We start from the raw sequence: 10537 nt of genomic DNA on the forward strand, positions 1-10537 counted from the left end.
AGGAATTTTTGCTTTCTTTCCCAGTCACCCATCCCATTCCTCTCTGTATTTAAAATCACATCCCTGGTTTTCTGATTTTAAAAAATCCCCGGGGAGGAAATTGTAGGACTTGTGTAAGTTCTCCCCTGAACAACTCCCCTGTTAAAAACTTCTCCCTCTTTTGCTTGAGTCTAAGTTCCTCAAAGGCAAAGAAGTTTTTAATTATTCATCCTCTCGGTAGGTGTTATTAAGAAATAATAAGACCAAATGGAAATTCCAAAGGCCTGTAAAGACATCTGCCCATAATTGATGAGAGCTTGAAGAGGAGAAGGAATAAAGAAGCTCGGAATTCAATTATGGAACCCGTGTAAATTAGCAGAAAGATGTCAGTCATCTTACTGGGTCTATTAATAAGGCAACTGCAGGAATGATCGATTCACGCTGAGGGAGGCCACAAAGTTCACACACACCTTGATCCGAAAGATCCTCCACCCAATCTCCACTTCACATGAGGAATAACTGGTGAGGAACTATGGTTTGAAAAAGGGGCCATGGATCAGTGACAGAGCTCACATATAAAACCCCAGACTTGATCACTGGAATCCCCCTGTTGCGAGGATTACCGGTTTAAAAATGTTGGGAGAGAAGAGTGGGACAAAAAGGGGGGTGGAGACTGAACCTAAAAACCTGGGAACCATAACCTGAAAAGGTTAGTCAAATAGAAAAGAGGGCCAACAATAAAAGCTATATATATATATATATATATATAGTATATAAAAAGATACATGTATTTATTAACAAAGAATTTTAAAAATATATAAGGGCCCAATCACACCTCATGTAAAAATACCAGAATCTAACACACAAGGGCTTATGGACTTGACCTGACGCGTTTTAGCCTGCATAGGCCTTCTTCAGAGGTCAAACACAAAATGCAGAAGGACAATTCTATTGAGGACACTTTGGCTAAACAATCACAGGAAGGCACTTTCTGGACCAGAAATGATTACCAGTGAAACACCACTTGGCATGTGATTGCATCTTTGTAGGCCTCATTTGTACTTTTATTTTGTGCCTAGTGGTTTCATTTTGGAACAACTTTTCTGGTCCTTCTTGTATTTATATTTTATATCTGTATGATTGTACCGTACTATTATATAAGCCAATATGTTCCTCACTATGTTTGACCTCTGAAGAAGGCCTCTGCAGGCTGAAACGCGTCTGGACAGGAGACAGCCCACGGCTCAGTGTTACAGAGAAAGCGGGGGGAGATATACATATACAGATGTGGCCATTACAGGTATACACATCCCAAACTTAACTAGGGGTGCCAGCCTCCAGGTGGTGCCGGGGGATCTCCTGGAATTGCAACTGATCTGCAGACTTGAGATATTAGTTCCCCTGGAGAAAATGGATGTGTTGAAAGGTAGACATTATGGCATTGTACCCCACTGAGGTCCCTGTCCTCCCCAGGCTCCACCCCCAAATCTCTGGGAGTTTCCCAACCTGGAGCTGGAAATTCTACACACACCCCAACCCCCGCTGGTTGCCAGAAAGGACCCAGCGACCCTCACATTCGTATGGGATTCAGAGAGTGTGTACATGCAGACAGGATCTTGGGGTGACAGTTTTTATTTACTTATTTCATTTGAAACATCTATCAGCTGCCTTTCTTCCACAGAGAGCTCAAAGCAGCCTCCCGTATAGATAAAACACAGGAAATTACATCCATAAATGCCACCACCACTCCAATTTAAAATCACAGTTTGGGACAGTTTAGTTTAGGGGAAATGAGACAGAAAGAGCTAACTTTTAACTGGACTAGGCTCTTTATTAGCTGTAGAATAGGGTTGCCAAGTCCCCCTTTGCTTCTGCCAGGGGTGGGGTGGGAGGGTTGGGTTGCAAGCTCCTGGAGATTTGGGGGTGGAGCCTGGGGAGGGCAAGGACCTCAGTGGGGTCCAAGGCCATATAGAGTCCACCCTACAAAGCATCCATTTTCTCCAGGGAAACCGATCTCTGTAGTCTGGAGCTGAGCTGCAATTCCGGGAGATCCCCAAGTCCCACCTGGAGGCTGGCATCCCTACTGAAAAGTATGCAGATAGGCAAGTGATTTCAGCTAATGTACTTTTATTAGTGAGGAAGAAGACAACTTTAGCTGGCTCGCAGGCCGGCTTATATTTCTCGTGAAACCACCACCCAGAACACACACACCCCACATCACAATAGGTTATTTACAGTGGCTGAGAGTTCCATAGACAGTCCAGCCAGGTCGTGAGGCGGCAACCTATGAGGAGTTCCGCCGGACTGCACCCCGTTGTGGTGTGGGGCGTAGTTAGCTGGCCAAAAAGGAAGGCTGCCAACTTATAGTCCCAGTCCTTTGAGTCCAAACGGCGGAGTGCGTCTTTGGTTGTCCTTACCATACGCTCCACTTGGCCGTTGGTCGCAGGGTGAAATGGGGCAGATTGGACATGGCGGATCCCGTAGTACCGGGTGAACTCCTGGAATTCACTGGACATGAATGCAGTCCCGTTGTCCGTGACCAGGGTGTCCGGGATGCCCTGAGCACTGAAAATCTGCCACATCACCCGGATTGCTGCTTTAGAAGAGGTGGAGGGCACAGGGATTACCTCCAGCCACTTGCTGTAGGCATCCACCAGGATTAAGAAGAGTTGGCCCTGGAAAGGTCCCACAAAATCCAAGTGCAACCTGGACCAGGGGTGGTGGGAGGATTCCCAGGCTCGTTCCGGGGCCCTGGGTGGTTCCGGCCGGGACTCTTGGCAGGCCTGGCACTTTTTACTACATCCTCAATGTCCCGGTCCAGCCCTGGCCACCAGACATAGCTTCTGGCCAGGGCTTTCATGCGCACCACCTCGGGATGGGACTCGTGAAGGGCGGTGAGGACTCATTCCCGTAATGGTGTAGGGATGACCACCCGGCTTCCCCACAGTAGCCCTTGTGGACCGATAGTTCATCCCATCAGGATGTGAATGCCGTGAATTCCGGCTCCCCTTTGGCCGAGGTTCACCCCCTCACCACCCAGTCAAAAATGCAGCTAAGCACCTTGTCCTTGGCTATGCAGCGAGCTACTTCCTTGATGTGGACAGGCTAGTCTGGAAGGGACTCCAGGAGGGTGCTCTGATGAGCCAGGGCCGGATCTGGGTCACACACAGGCAGAGGAAGGCAGCTCAGGGCGTCTGCATGGCCCATCGCTTTCCCTGGGTGGTGAACAAGGGAGTAGGAGTAACCCACCAGGAAAATCGACCAGTGGAGCACCCGGGGAGAGATCATTTGTTGGGTCTGGTGGTTAGGGACGAGGAGGCTGAGCAGCGGCTTGTGGTCCATAAGAACCGTGAAAGGCCTGCCATACAGATAGTGGTGAAACTTTTTCACCCCTGCCACAATAGCCAGCAAAGGATGAGATGGTTAGACAGTGTCATACATGCAACGAACATGAAATTCAGCAAACTTCAGAGGACAGCGGAAGACAGGAGGGCCTGGCGGGATCTGGTCCATGGGGTCATGAAGAGTCGGACTCGACTGTGCGACTCAACAACAACAACAACAACCTTATCAATTTGCGCATAGTTGCGCTCCACCACAGACAGTGTCCCGGAATAGTAGGCTACCGGGACCTCACGGCCAACCGGTAGCTGGTGGCCCAGGACCACCCCGACCCCATAAGGTGAAGCATCACATGCAAGGACCACTGGGAGCACCTTGCTGAAGTGTGTCAGGACAGAATTTGACACAAGAAGGTCTTTAACTGCCTGGAACACGGCAGCCTGCGGTGGACCCCAGACCCAGGGTGTGGATTTGTTCAGGAGGTGTTGGAGCAGTTCCGCAGCTGTGGCCTTGAGGGGCAAGAAGGAGTGGTAAAAGTTCAGAAGCCCCAGAAAGGCCTGCAGCTCTGACTTGGACGCGGGAGGGGGGGCTTGTGTGATGGCTTTCACCTTGTCCTCAGTGGGGTGGATACCGCTGGCGTCGACTACGAAGCCCAGAAACTCCACGTGAGAGACTCCCAAGAGACATTTCTCCTTCTTTACCTTGAGCCCTGCCGTGTCAAACCTCTGGAGCACAGCCCGGAGCTGATCTGCGAAGGATGAGTCTGGGGCTGCTATGGGGCCTAGAAAACCATCCCAGGGTGCCATCGAATACACAGGGAAATTCAGCGCACACAGACTCAAACCCTTGTGACCAGACCTGGTTAACCCTTGTGAGTGACAAACCCAGAGGCCTGAACCAAGAGAGTCCCAGGAGACTGGAGAGCCACCCATCCACTACCAGCAGGTCTAGGGGCCCGTTAAAGTCTTGGAATCACACCTGGAACTTGCCCAAGCCCTGTACCACCATGGGGTTCTTATTAAAGTCCCGCAAGGTGAAACCCCGTGGCTTTTGAAGGGGGACACAGCTTGCGGAGCATCTCCATGGAGATAATGGAAAACGACAACCCCGTGTCGATTTCCATGCTGCAGGGGGGACCCCTCTATAAGAACAGGTATGTGCACTTTGTTGGGGCTATTGGGGGAGCAAGTTACATATCAGGTGATGCTGGTGGTGGGCCAATGCTGGTGGTGGTGCTGTCCTTTTGAGCAGCAGACCTGGGAGATGTGCACGTTCTGCAGATGGCGTTCCTGAAGCGGCACGACCGGCACTCGTGTCCTTCTCCGCAGCTGGCACACTGAGAAGAGGGAGCCAAGGACGCCTTGCCCAAGTGGGATGCCGACTGATGAGAGCGCTGAGATGACCAATGGCAGACCTGTAGAACCTCTTCCTCATCCGACTATGGTTGCTCATGTGCGGTGGACCGCCTTGGCGTGGCGGTCTTGGTGGGCCTTCTCGTACATGGTGGCCTCCCGGATCGCCTTGTCGAGATCCAGGTCATCCTGGCTGACCAGCTTCCTCCAGAGCTTGGGCTCCCGTAGTCCCAAGAGGAACTGATTGAGGACTGCTTCAGCCAGGTCTGAAAGTGAACACCTGGTGGCGGCCCATCGCAGAGCCACAAGGAAATCAGAGGCGGTCTTGTCAGGGCCCTGGACTTTTGCAAAAAAGTCCATTCGCTCCACAAACTTAGTGGGTTTGGGAGCCAGGTGATCCGAGAGCGCCTTGACCAAAGAGGTGTACAATTCGTCTTTGGTCAGCTGGGGCGCTATCAGGTCCTTCAGTAGGAGATGGGGCTCCATCCCACAGTGCCAGAGAAGGTATGCCTTCTTCTTACCTGGGTCGGTGACATCGTGGATGGTGAAGTGGCTCTCGAAGGTCTCCAGCCAGGTTTCCCACTGCAAGGGTTGGGAGATGTCGAAGGCAGGGAGGCTCTTGGATGCGGCAGCCATTTTACGATTCCATGAGGATGTGAACGGCGGGAACAGTGGCAGTGATCATTGTGAGGAGCAGTGCAGTGCTGCTCTCGGGGTCAGCAGTGCAATGCTCGGAGTGGGTGAGTGGCAACCGGGATGCGGCACTAGGCAAAGCGCAGTGCGGCAATCTTGGCGTGGAGACTCGATGCGATGCTCGGAACGTCATCTCTGTTCAGGGGGAGATGAATCCTACCTTCATTGCCAGTGAAAAGTACGTAGATAGGCGAGTGATTTCAGCTAACATACTTTTATTAGTGAAGAACAAGACAACTTTAGCCAACTTGCAGGCCGGCTTATATTCCCTGTGAAACCACCACCCAGAGCACACCACAACATCACAATAGCTTATTTAAAGTGACCGAGAGTTCCATAGGCTCTTGGCCGGGAACCTAGCCCTCTGATAGGTGCGGGCTAGGATCCGCTTTGTTCATTGTTTCCTTGAGCGAAGCGCGACATTTGCGCTTGACCATGTGGAGCCCAAGCCGGCCACACGGTCTGAACTGGATACATTACACCTAATGTAGAAAGACTTAAGAAAAAAGCAAAAAGGGAAGGCAGATTTTTAAAAACAGTGTTGAGAAATTAAAAAAAAGAAACAAAATAGAATATTTAGCTCCCCCCTACTCAGAATATACCTCCCCCTGATTATTCTGGAAATGGAGTTCTTGTATTCATTTTGTTAGGGTGGGCGTCCATTTTCTGGGGCCTTTCCCACAAGTAACCTCAAGATACTGAAATTAGCCCTCTTTGGCTCTTTTCCTCTGGCCATGATGCCTGAGATTCCCCCTCATCTACTGGGGAACTTCAGGCTAATTTTTGATGCTCTTCACCTTCTGATGGCTTGGTGTTTTACCTCACTTTCACCATGCATGTCCGTCGGGTTTTCTTTGTCATTCTGCGTTCCCATCGCTTTCACAGTGCAAAACCGTCGGGTCCCCCCCCCCATTCTGCATTGCTTCTCCTCTCTTCAGCACTCAGTTTGCTTTCCGTTTGTTGTTTTTCCGTGACTCTTGAGAGTGGTTTCGTGGTGGTCTTTCCCCTTGCTTCACTTCCAAGCTGAAGGTAATTCAAAAGCATACAGATTCCATCGGATTTTTCCTCCCTGCCCGTTTCCGGCCCCTTGGATGCCGCTCCTCCGCCAGCATTACGGGTGTTCCTGCTGCTTCTTATTGGTCAGTTTTGCACTGTTTATTGAAACAGGAGACTCTTCAGTCTGTATGTACTCTCAAGTAGCCTTCTTAGCAGAATGTTAGTGGTTCCCCCCCTTTCGTCAGTGCACAAGTTCCACTATCACCTAGGCATTCCAGCTTTTAGTATTTTTTTTAACAAGCTGGTTTAGTCTAGCGTTATGAGTTTTTTGCTAAAGTTGGATCACTGGAGAAAAACAGGAAAGGAGTGAGCAAGCACAGCTGGGCATGCGTTGAGCAGGCGGCACTCCACCGCCCAGCATGTGAACAACTGCCTGAGCCTGTACCCCTCACCAGCCCCATGGTGGGACTCTGGCAACTTGGTAGCTGCCTGCCCTCAGGCTGGGCTCCCACTTGACACTGGTGGATGGGTGGTGGTGGTAGCTTTCCAGAGCTGCTGCAGCCAACGTGTTTGCTAACAGGGCGGGGGAAACTCAAAGCTGGGATGCAGATCCGTAGAAATGTCTGGGCGGGAAGGCGCTGCTGCCGTCAGGCAAGGTGGGGAGTGTTCCCTCTAAGCTGAGTTTGTGTGAGCTAGCTCACAGTTTTTTTTAGCCTCTGGCTCACACATTTTTGTCTCAGCTCAGGAAGGATGGCTCCAGAGCAAACTAATTTATGCCGAAGCCCAATCCCTCGCTCACAGCTTTCATACCAGTCGCTCACAAAGTAGAATTTTTGCTCACAAGAATCCACAGCCTTAGAGGGAGCATTGGTGGTGATGCTTCCCACCTCCATCCCTCCTGCCCCCCCCCACTGCCAACAAGGGCTCCCTTTGAGGTGCCCTGGCATGGCTGACCACCACTCCTACCCCTCACCAGCCAGCTCTGCCTCTACCACAGCCCCCCCAGCCTCACCTCTGCCTGGCTTTGCCCTGTGCCTCCAAGCCTCGACACCCGACCGCTGCCCAACCTCTGCCGAGGGGGCGTGAGAGGTGGAATGAGAGGGGGCGAAGGAGGCACTGCTCTCCCCTTGGCAGGAGTTTATGGAGCTGTGCAATTCGCAGCGGAGTGCTCTAAGAGCCCTTTTCGCCAATGTGGGCACGCAAGGAGCCTCACCGGCTGCAAAGTTATTGCCACCTAGTCTGAGGAGAGGGTCAGAGGGAGGGATTGGCTGCTTCTTGCTGGCAAAACAAGCACTTCCCCTCCCCCACACACACACATCCCCTCAAGTGGCACTATTGTTTGTTTCATCCCCCTCCTGTGTCCCCCTGCTTCATGCCTCTCTGCTGGGCGGGTTCTCCACCTGCTGCCCAGTATGAGTATGACTACTGAGGGAGGCAGGGATGGAGCAGCAAGAGGTCCCCTCCTCCCCAGCTCTCAGTGTAGCCCTAACCTGCCCAGCACTTGCACAACGCAGCCGCCACTTCACCCTGGGCCGAGTTCTGACAGCGCTCTCATTTTTCCTATCTGGGCAAGTCCAAAGTTTTCCTGTCCAGTCAGCATGGTCGAAATGCTCAGAAAAGTCACGCCAAATGACTGGCTTTTGTAGCACACTGCTGAAAGAAGGGCTAACAGACAGACATATGCTGAAATGCAGAGTGTCCCTCTTGCCTTTATTCAAACTCTTGGAGTCCATTTGTTATAGCAACATACAGAGGATTCTGGTAGTCCAAAAAAACCCCACTTCTGGATCTTGACCAGCCCATCGATCCTTTTTGAACGCAAGGAACAAGGGGGAAAAAATAAGCTCTGAGTACTAAAGAAAAGAAAAGAACAAAAGAAAAAGGGGGTGGGGCTGAAATGACAGCACACACTCATTATTCTCTTTCAGCGCCTGGCTTGTTAACCAGCCTGTTCGATGTGTTGCCTGAGTCATGCCGCAAAAAGAAAGGGTCTCTTTCAGCACTTGTTTTGGCTTTACATTTCGTCCAGGAAAGTTTGATATGAGCTTTGACTACTCATGAAAGGTCTGGCTAGTGTTTGTTTTGTCTGTGATCTCCTGCAGCCTCCAGGGCTTCATTTAGGAAACGAATTGTTTGGGTAAAGCAAAAAACATTGGGGATCAGATGGGAACTATATGGTATGCAGAAGTGGAAACTATATGGTATCAGGGTGGGGATAGCTGGCAAAAGAGCCAGCTATCCCCACCCTGATACCATATAGTTTCCACTTCTGCATCCCGGCCCCGAGCTTCCTACTGCTTTGCTAGTGAACCCACATGCCTGCAGTGTTTCTGGGGGGAAGCGCAACGCACGCCAAGCTGCCTGCTTGCTCCCTTCCTTTTTTCTCCAGTGATCCAACTTTAGTGAAAAAACTCATAACGCTAGACTCAACCAGCTTGTTAAAAAACCTAAACATTTAAAAGTTGGGAAATCTAGGTGAGAGTGGAATTTGCACACCAATGAAGGGGGCGAACCATTAATGTTCTGCTGATGGCTACCCGAGAGTAAATACAAATTGAAGAATCTCCTTTTTCAAGAAACATGCCCAGCATGAAACTGACCGATAAGGAGAGACCATCCATGCTGCGACACTATCTGGGTTTTCTCATTGGTGGGCAGCATATATACACTGGAATTCCAATAGAAAAACTGGAAGAAAAAAACCTCCCCTCCCACACATTGCCACCAAGGCAGGTTTCGAAAGGCTTTGCTGAATCCAGCAAGCCTTGAGGCAGAAAGAAAGGGTGCCTTCAGGTTATTTTAAAAATGCTCCTCTTTCCACAGGCATGTCACATCCCAAGACGTTTTCAGACTGTCACGATCAGTTGGCTTACCTCAACAAAGTCTCTTGTGCTGCTGGCATTGCCTTTTGCCAGCGTCTTAGTAACCCCTCACAAAAATGCCGCCCCCAAGTTTAAGATCTAAAATTTTATTTTCAACATACTTTATTAATTAGATGTGCAACAGTAAATAAAGGTGTGTTCTATCAGAATAGATACGTTCCTGCCTGCCGCTAGAAAACCACACCGTCTCCCAATCTGAAATGTGTGACACCCTGTGTATAGCTTGTCTCGTTTTCAAATGTGTGTTCCTGGCTGTCACTGGAAATCCACAGCCTGGGGACAGTGAAAATGTACACCCAGGTATGTTAGTTTTTTTGGTTTTCAAACGTGTGTTCCTGGCAGCCGCTTGAAATCTACATGGCCCTCCCAGCCTCAGGACAGTTAAAATTAGGGTTGCCAGGTCTGGGTTGGGAAATACCTGGAGGCTTTGGGGGTGGATCCAGGAGAGGGCGGGGCTTGGGGAGGGCAGGGGTGAAAAGTACTGCGTTTGCTGAAGGGAGGACTCAGACGATGACATGCTGTAGCACACGTTTATTGTACTTAACACAGACAAAGACTAAGTCTAACGGCCGACAGGGCCAACTATATACATATCCACGCAGCACCCCCCATTCACACTGGAGGGTTTGAATGTCTTGCCAAGGTGGCTATTGGTTGGGGCTGGAGGATACATAACACCCCTCCCCCCCATAGTTCCGACTCTGCCTACGTTACTGTAATGTACTGTCGCCATTACCACGTGTAGTGCATTCAGCCTGACATGCCCGGACTTGCCCGGGCTGACCAGGCAATATTCCTCAGTAGCTTCAGTCGAAAGACAAAGGATCCATAGGATCCTAGCCGGCCCAATCAAAGGGCCAGCTTCCCAGCCGGGACACCAATGGTCGCCCGGTTACTGTAAATAGCCTATCGGGAGTAGGGGGTGTGTTTAGGTGTGCTTGGTGGCGGGTTTTCTGAACGCATATAAACCGGCCTGCGAGCTGGTTTCTTTGTCTTGTTCCTGAACTAATAAAGTACTCTTGCTGAATCACTCTTGCTGAATCACTCCACATTCTGAGTACTTTTCACTGGCGACGAAGGTGGGATCTACGACCCCATGAACAAGACCCGGACGCCGACACGAGTACCGCACCGAGCCTGACGCCGAGACCTCTCCGGGAACCGCGCAACTTCGCATCCCAGCTCTCCGGCAACTGCTCATCGCTCCGCTCCCGGCTCCGCTTGCACACTGCTGACCCCTCGAGCAGCAGCATCGCTCTCCACGCCTAGCACGCTTCAGGTGAAGCTCGCTCG

The sequence above is a fragment of the Gekko japonicus genome, unplaced genomic scaffold (genome assembly GCF_001447785.1).
Source record: "Gekko japonicus isolate JY-2015 unplaced genomic scaffold, Gekko_japonicus_V1.1 scaffold2618, whole genome shotgun sequence".
In the NCBI taxonomy this organism is placed as follows: Eukaryota; Metazoa; Chordata; class Lepidosauria; order Squamata; family Gekkonidae; genus Gekko; species Gekko japonicus.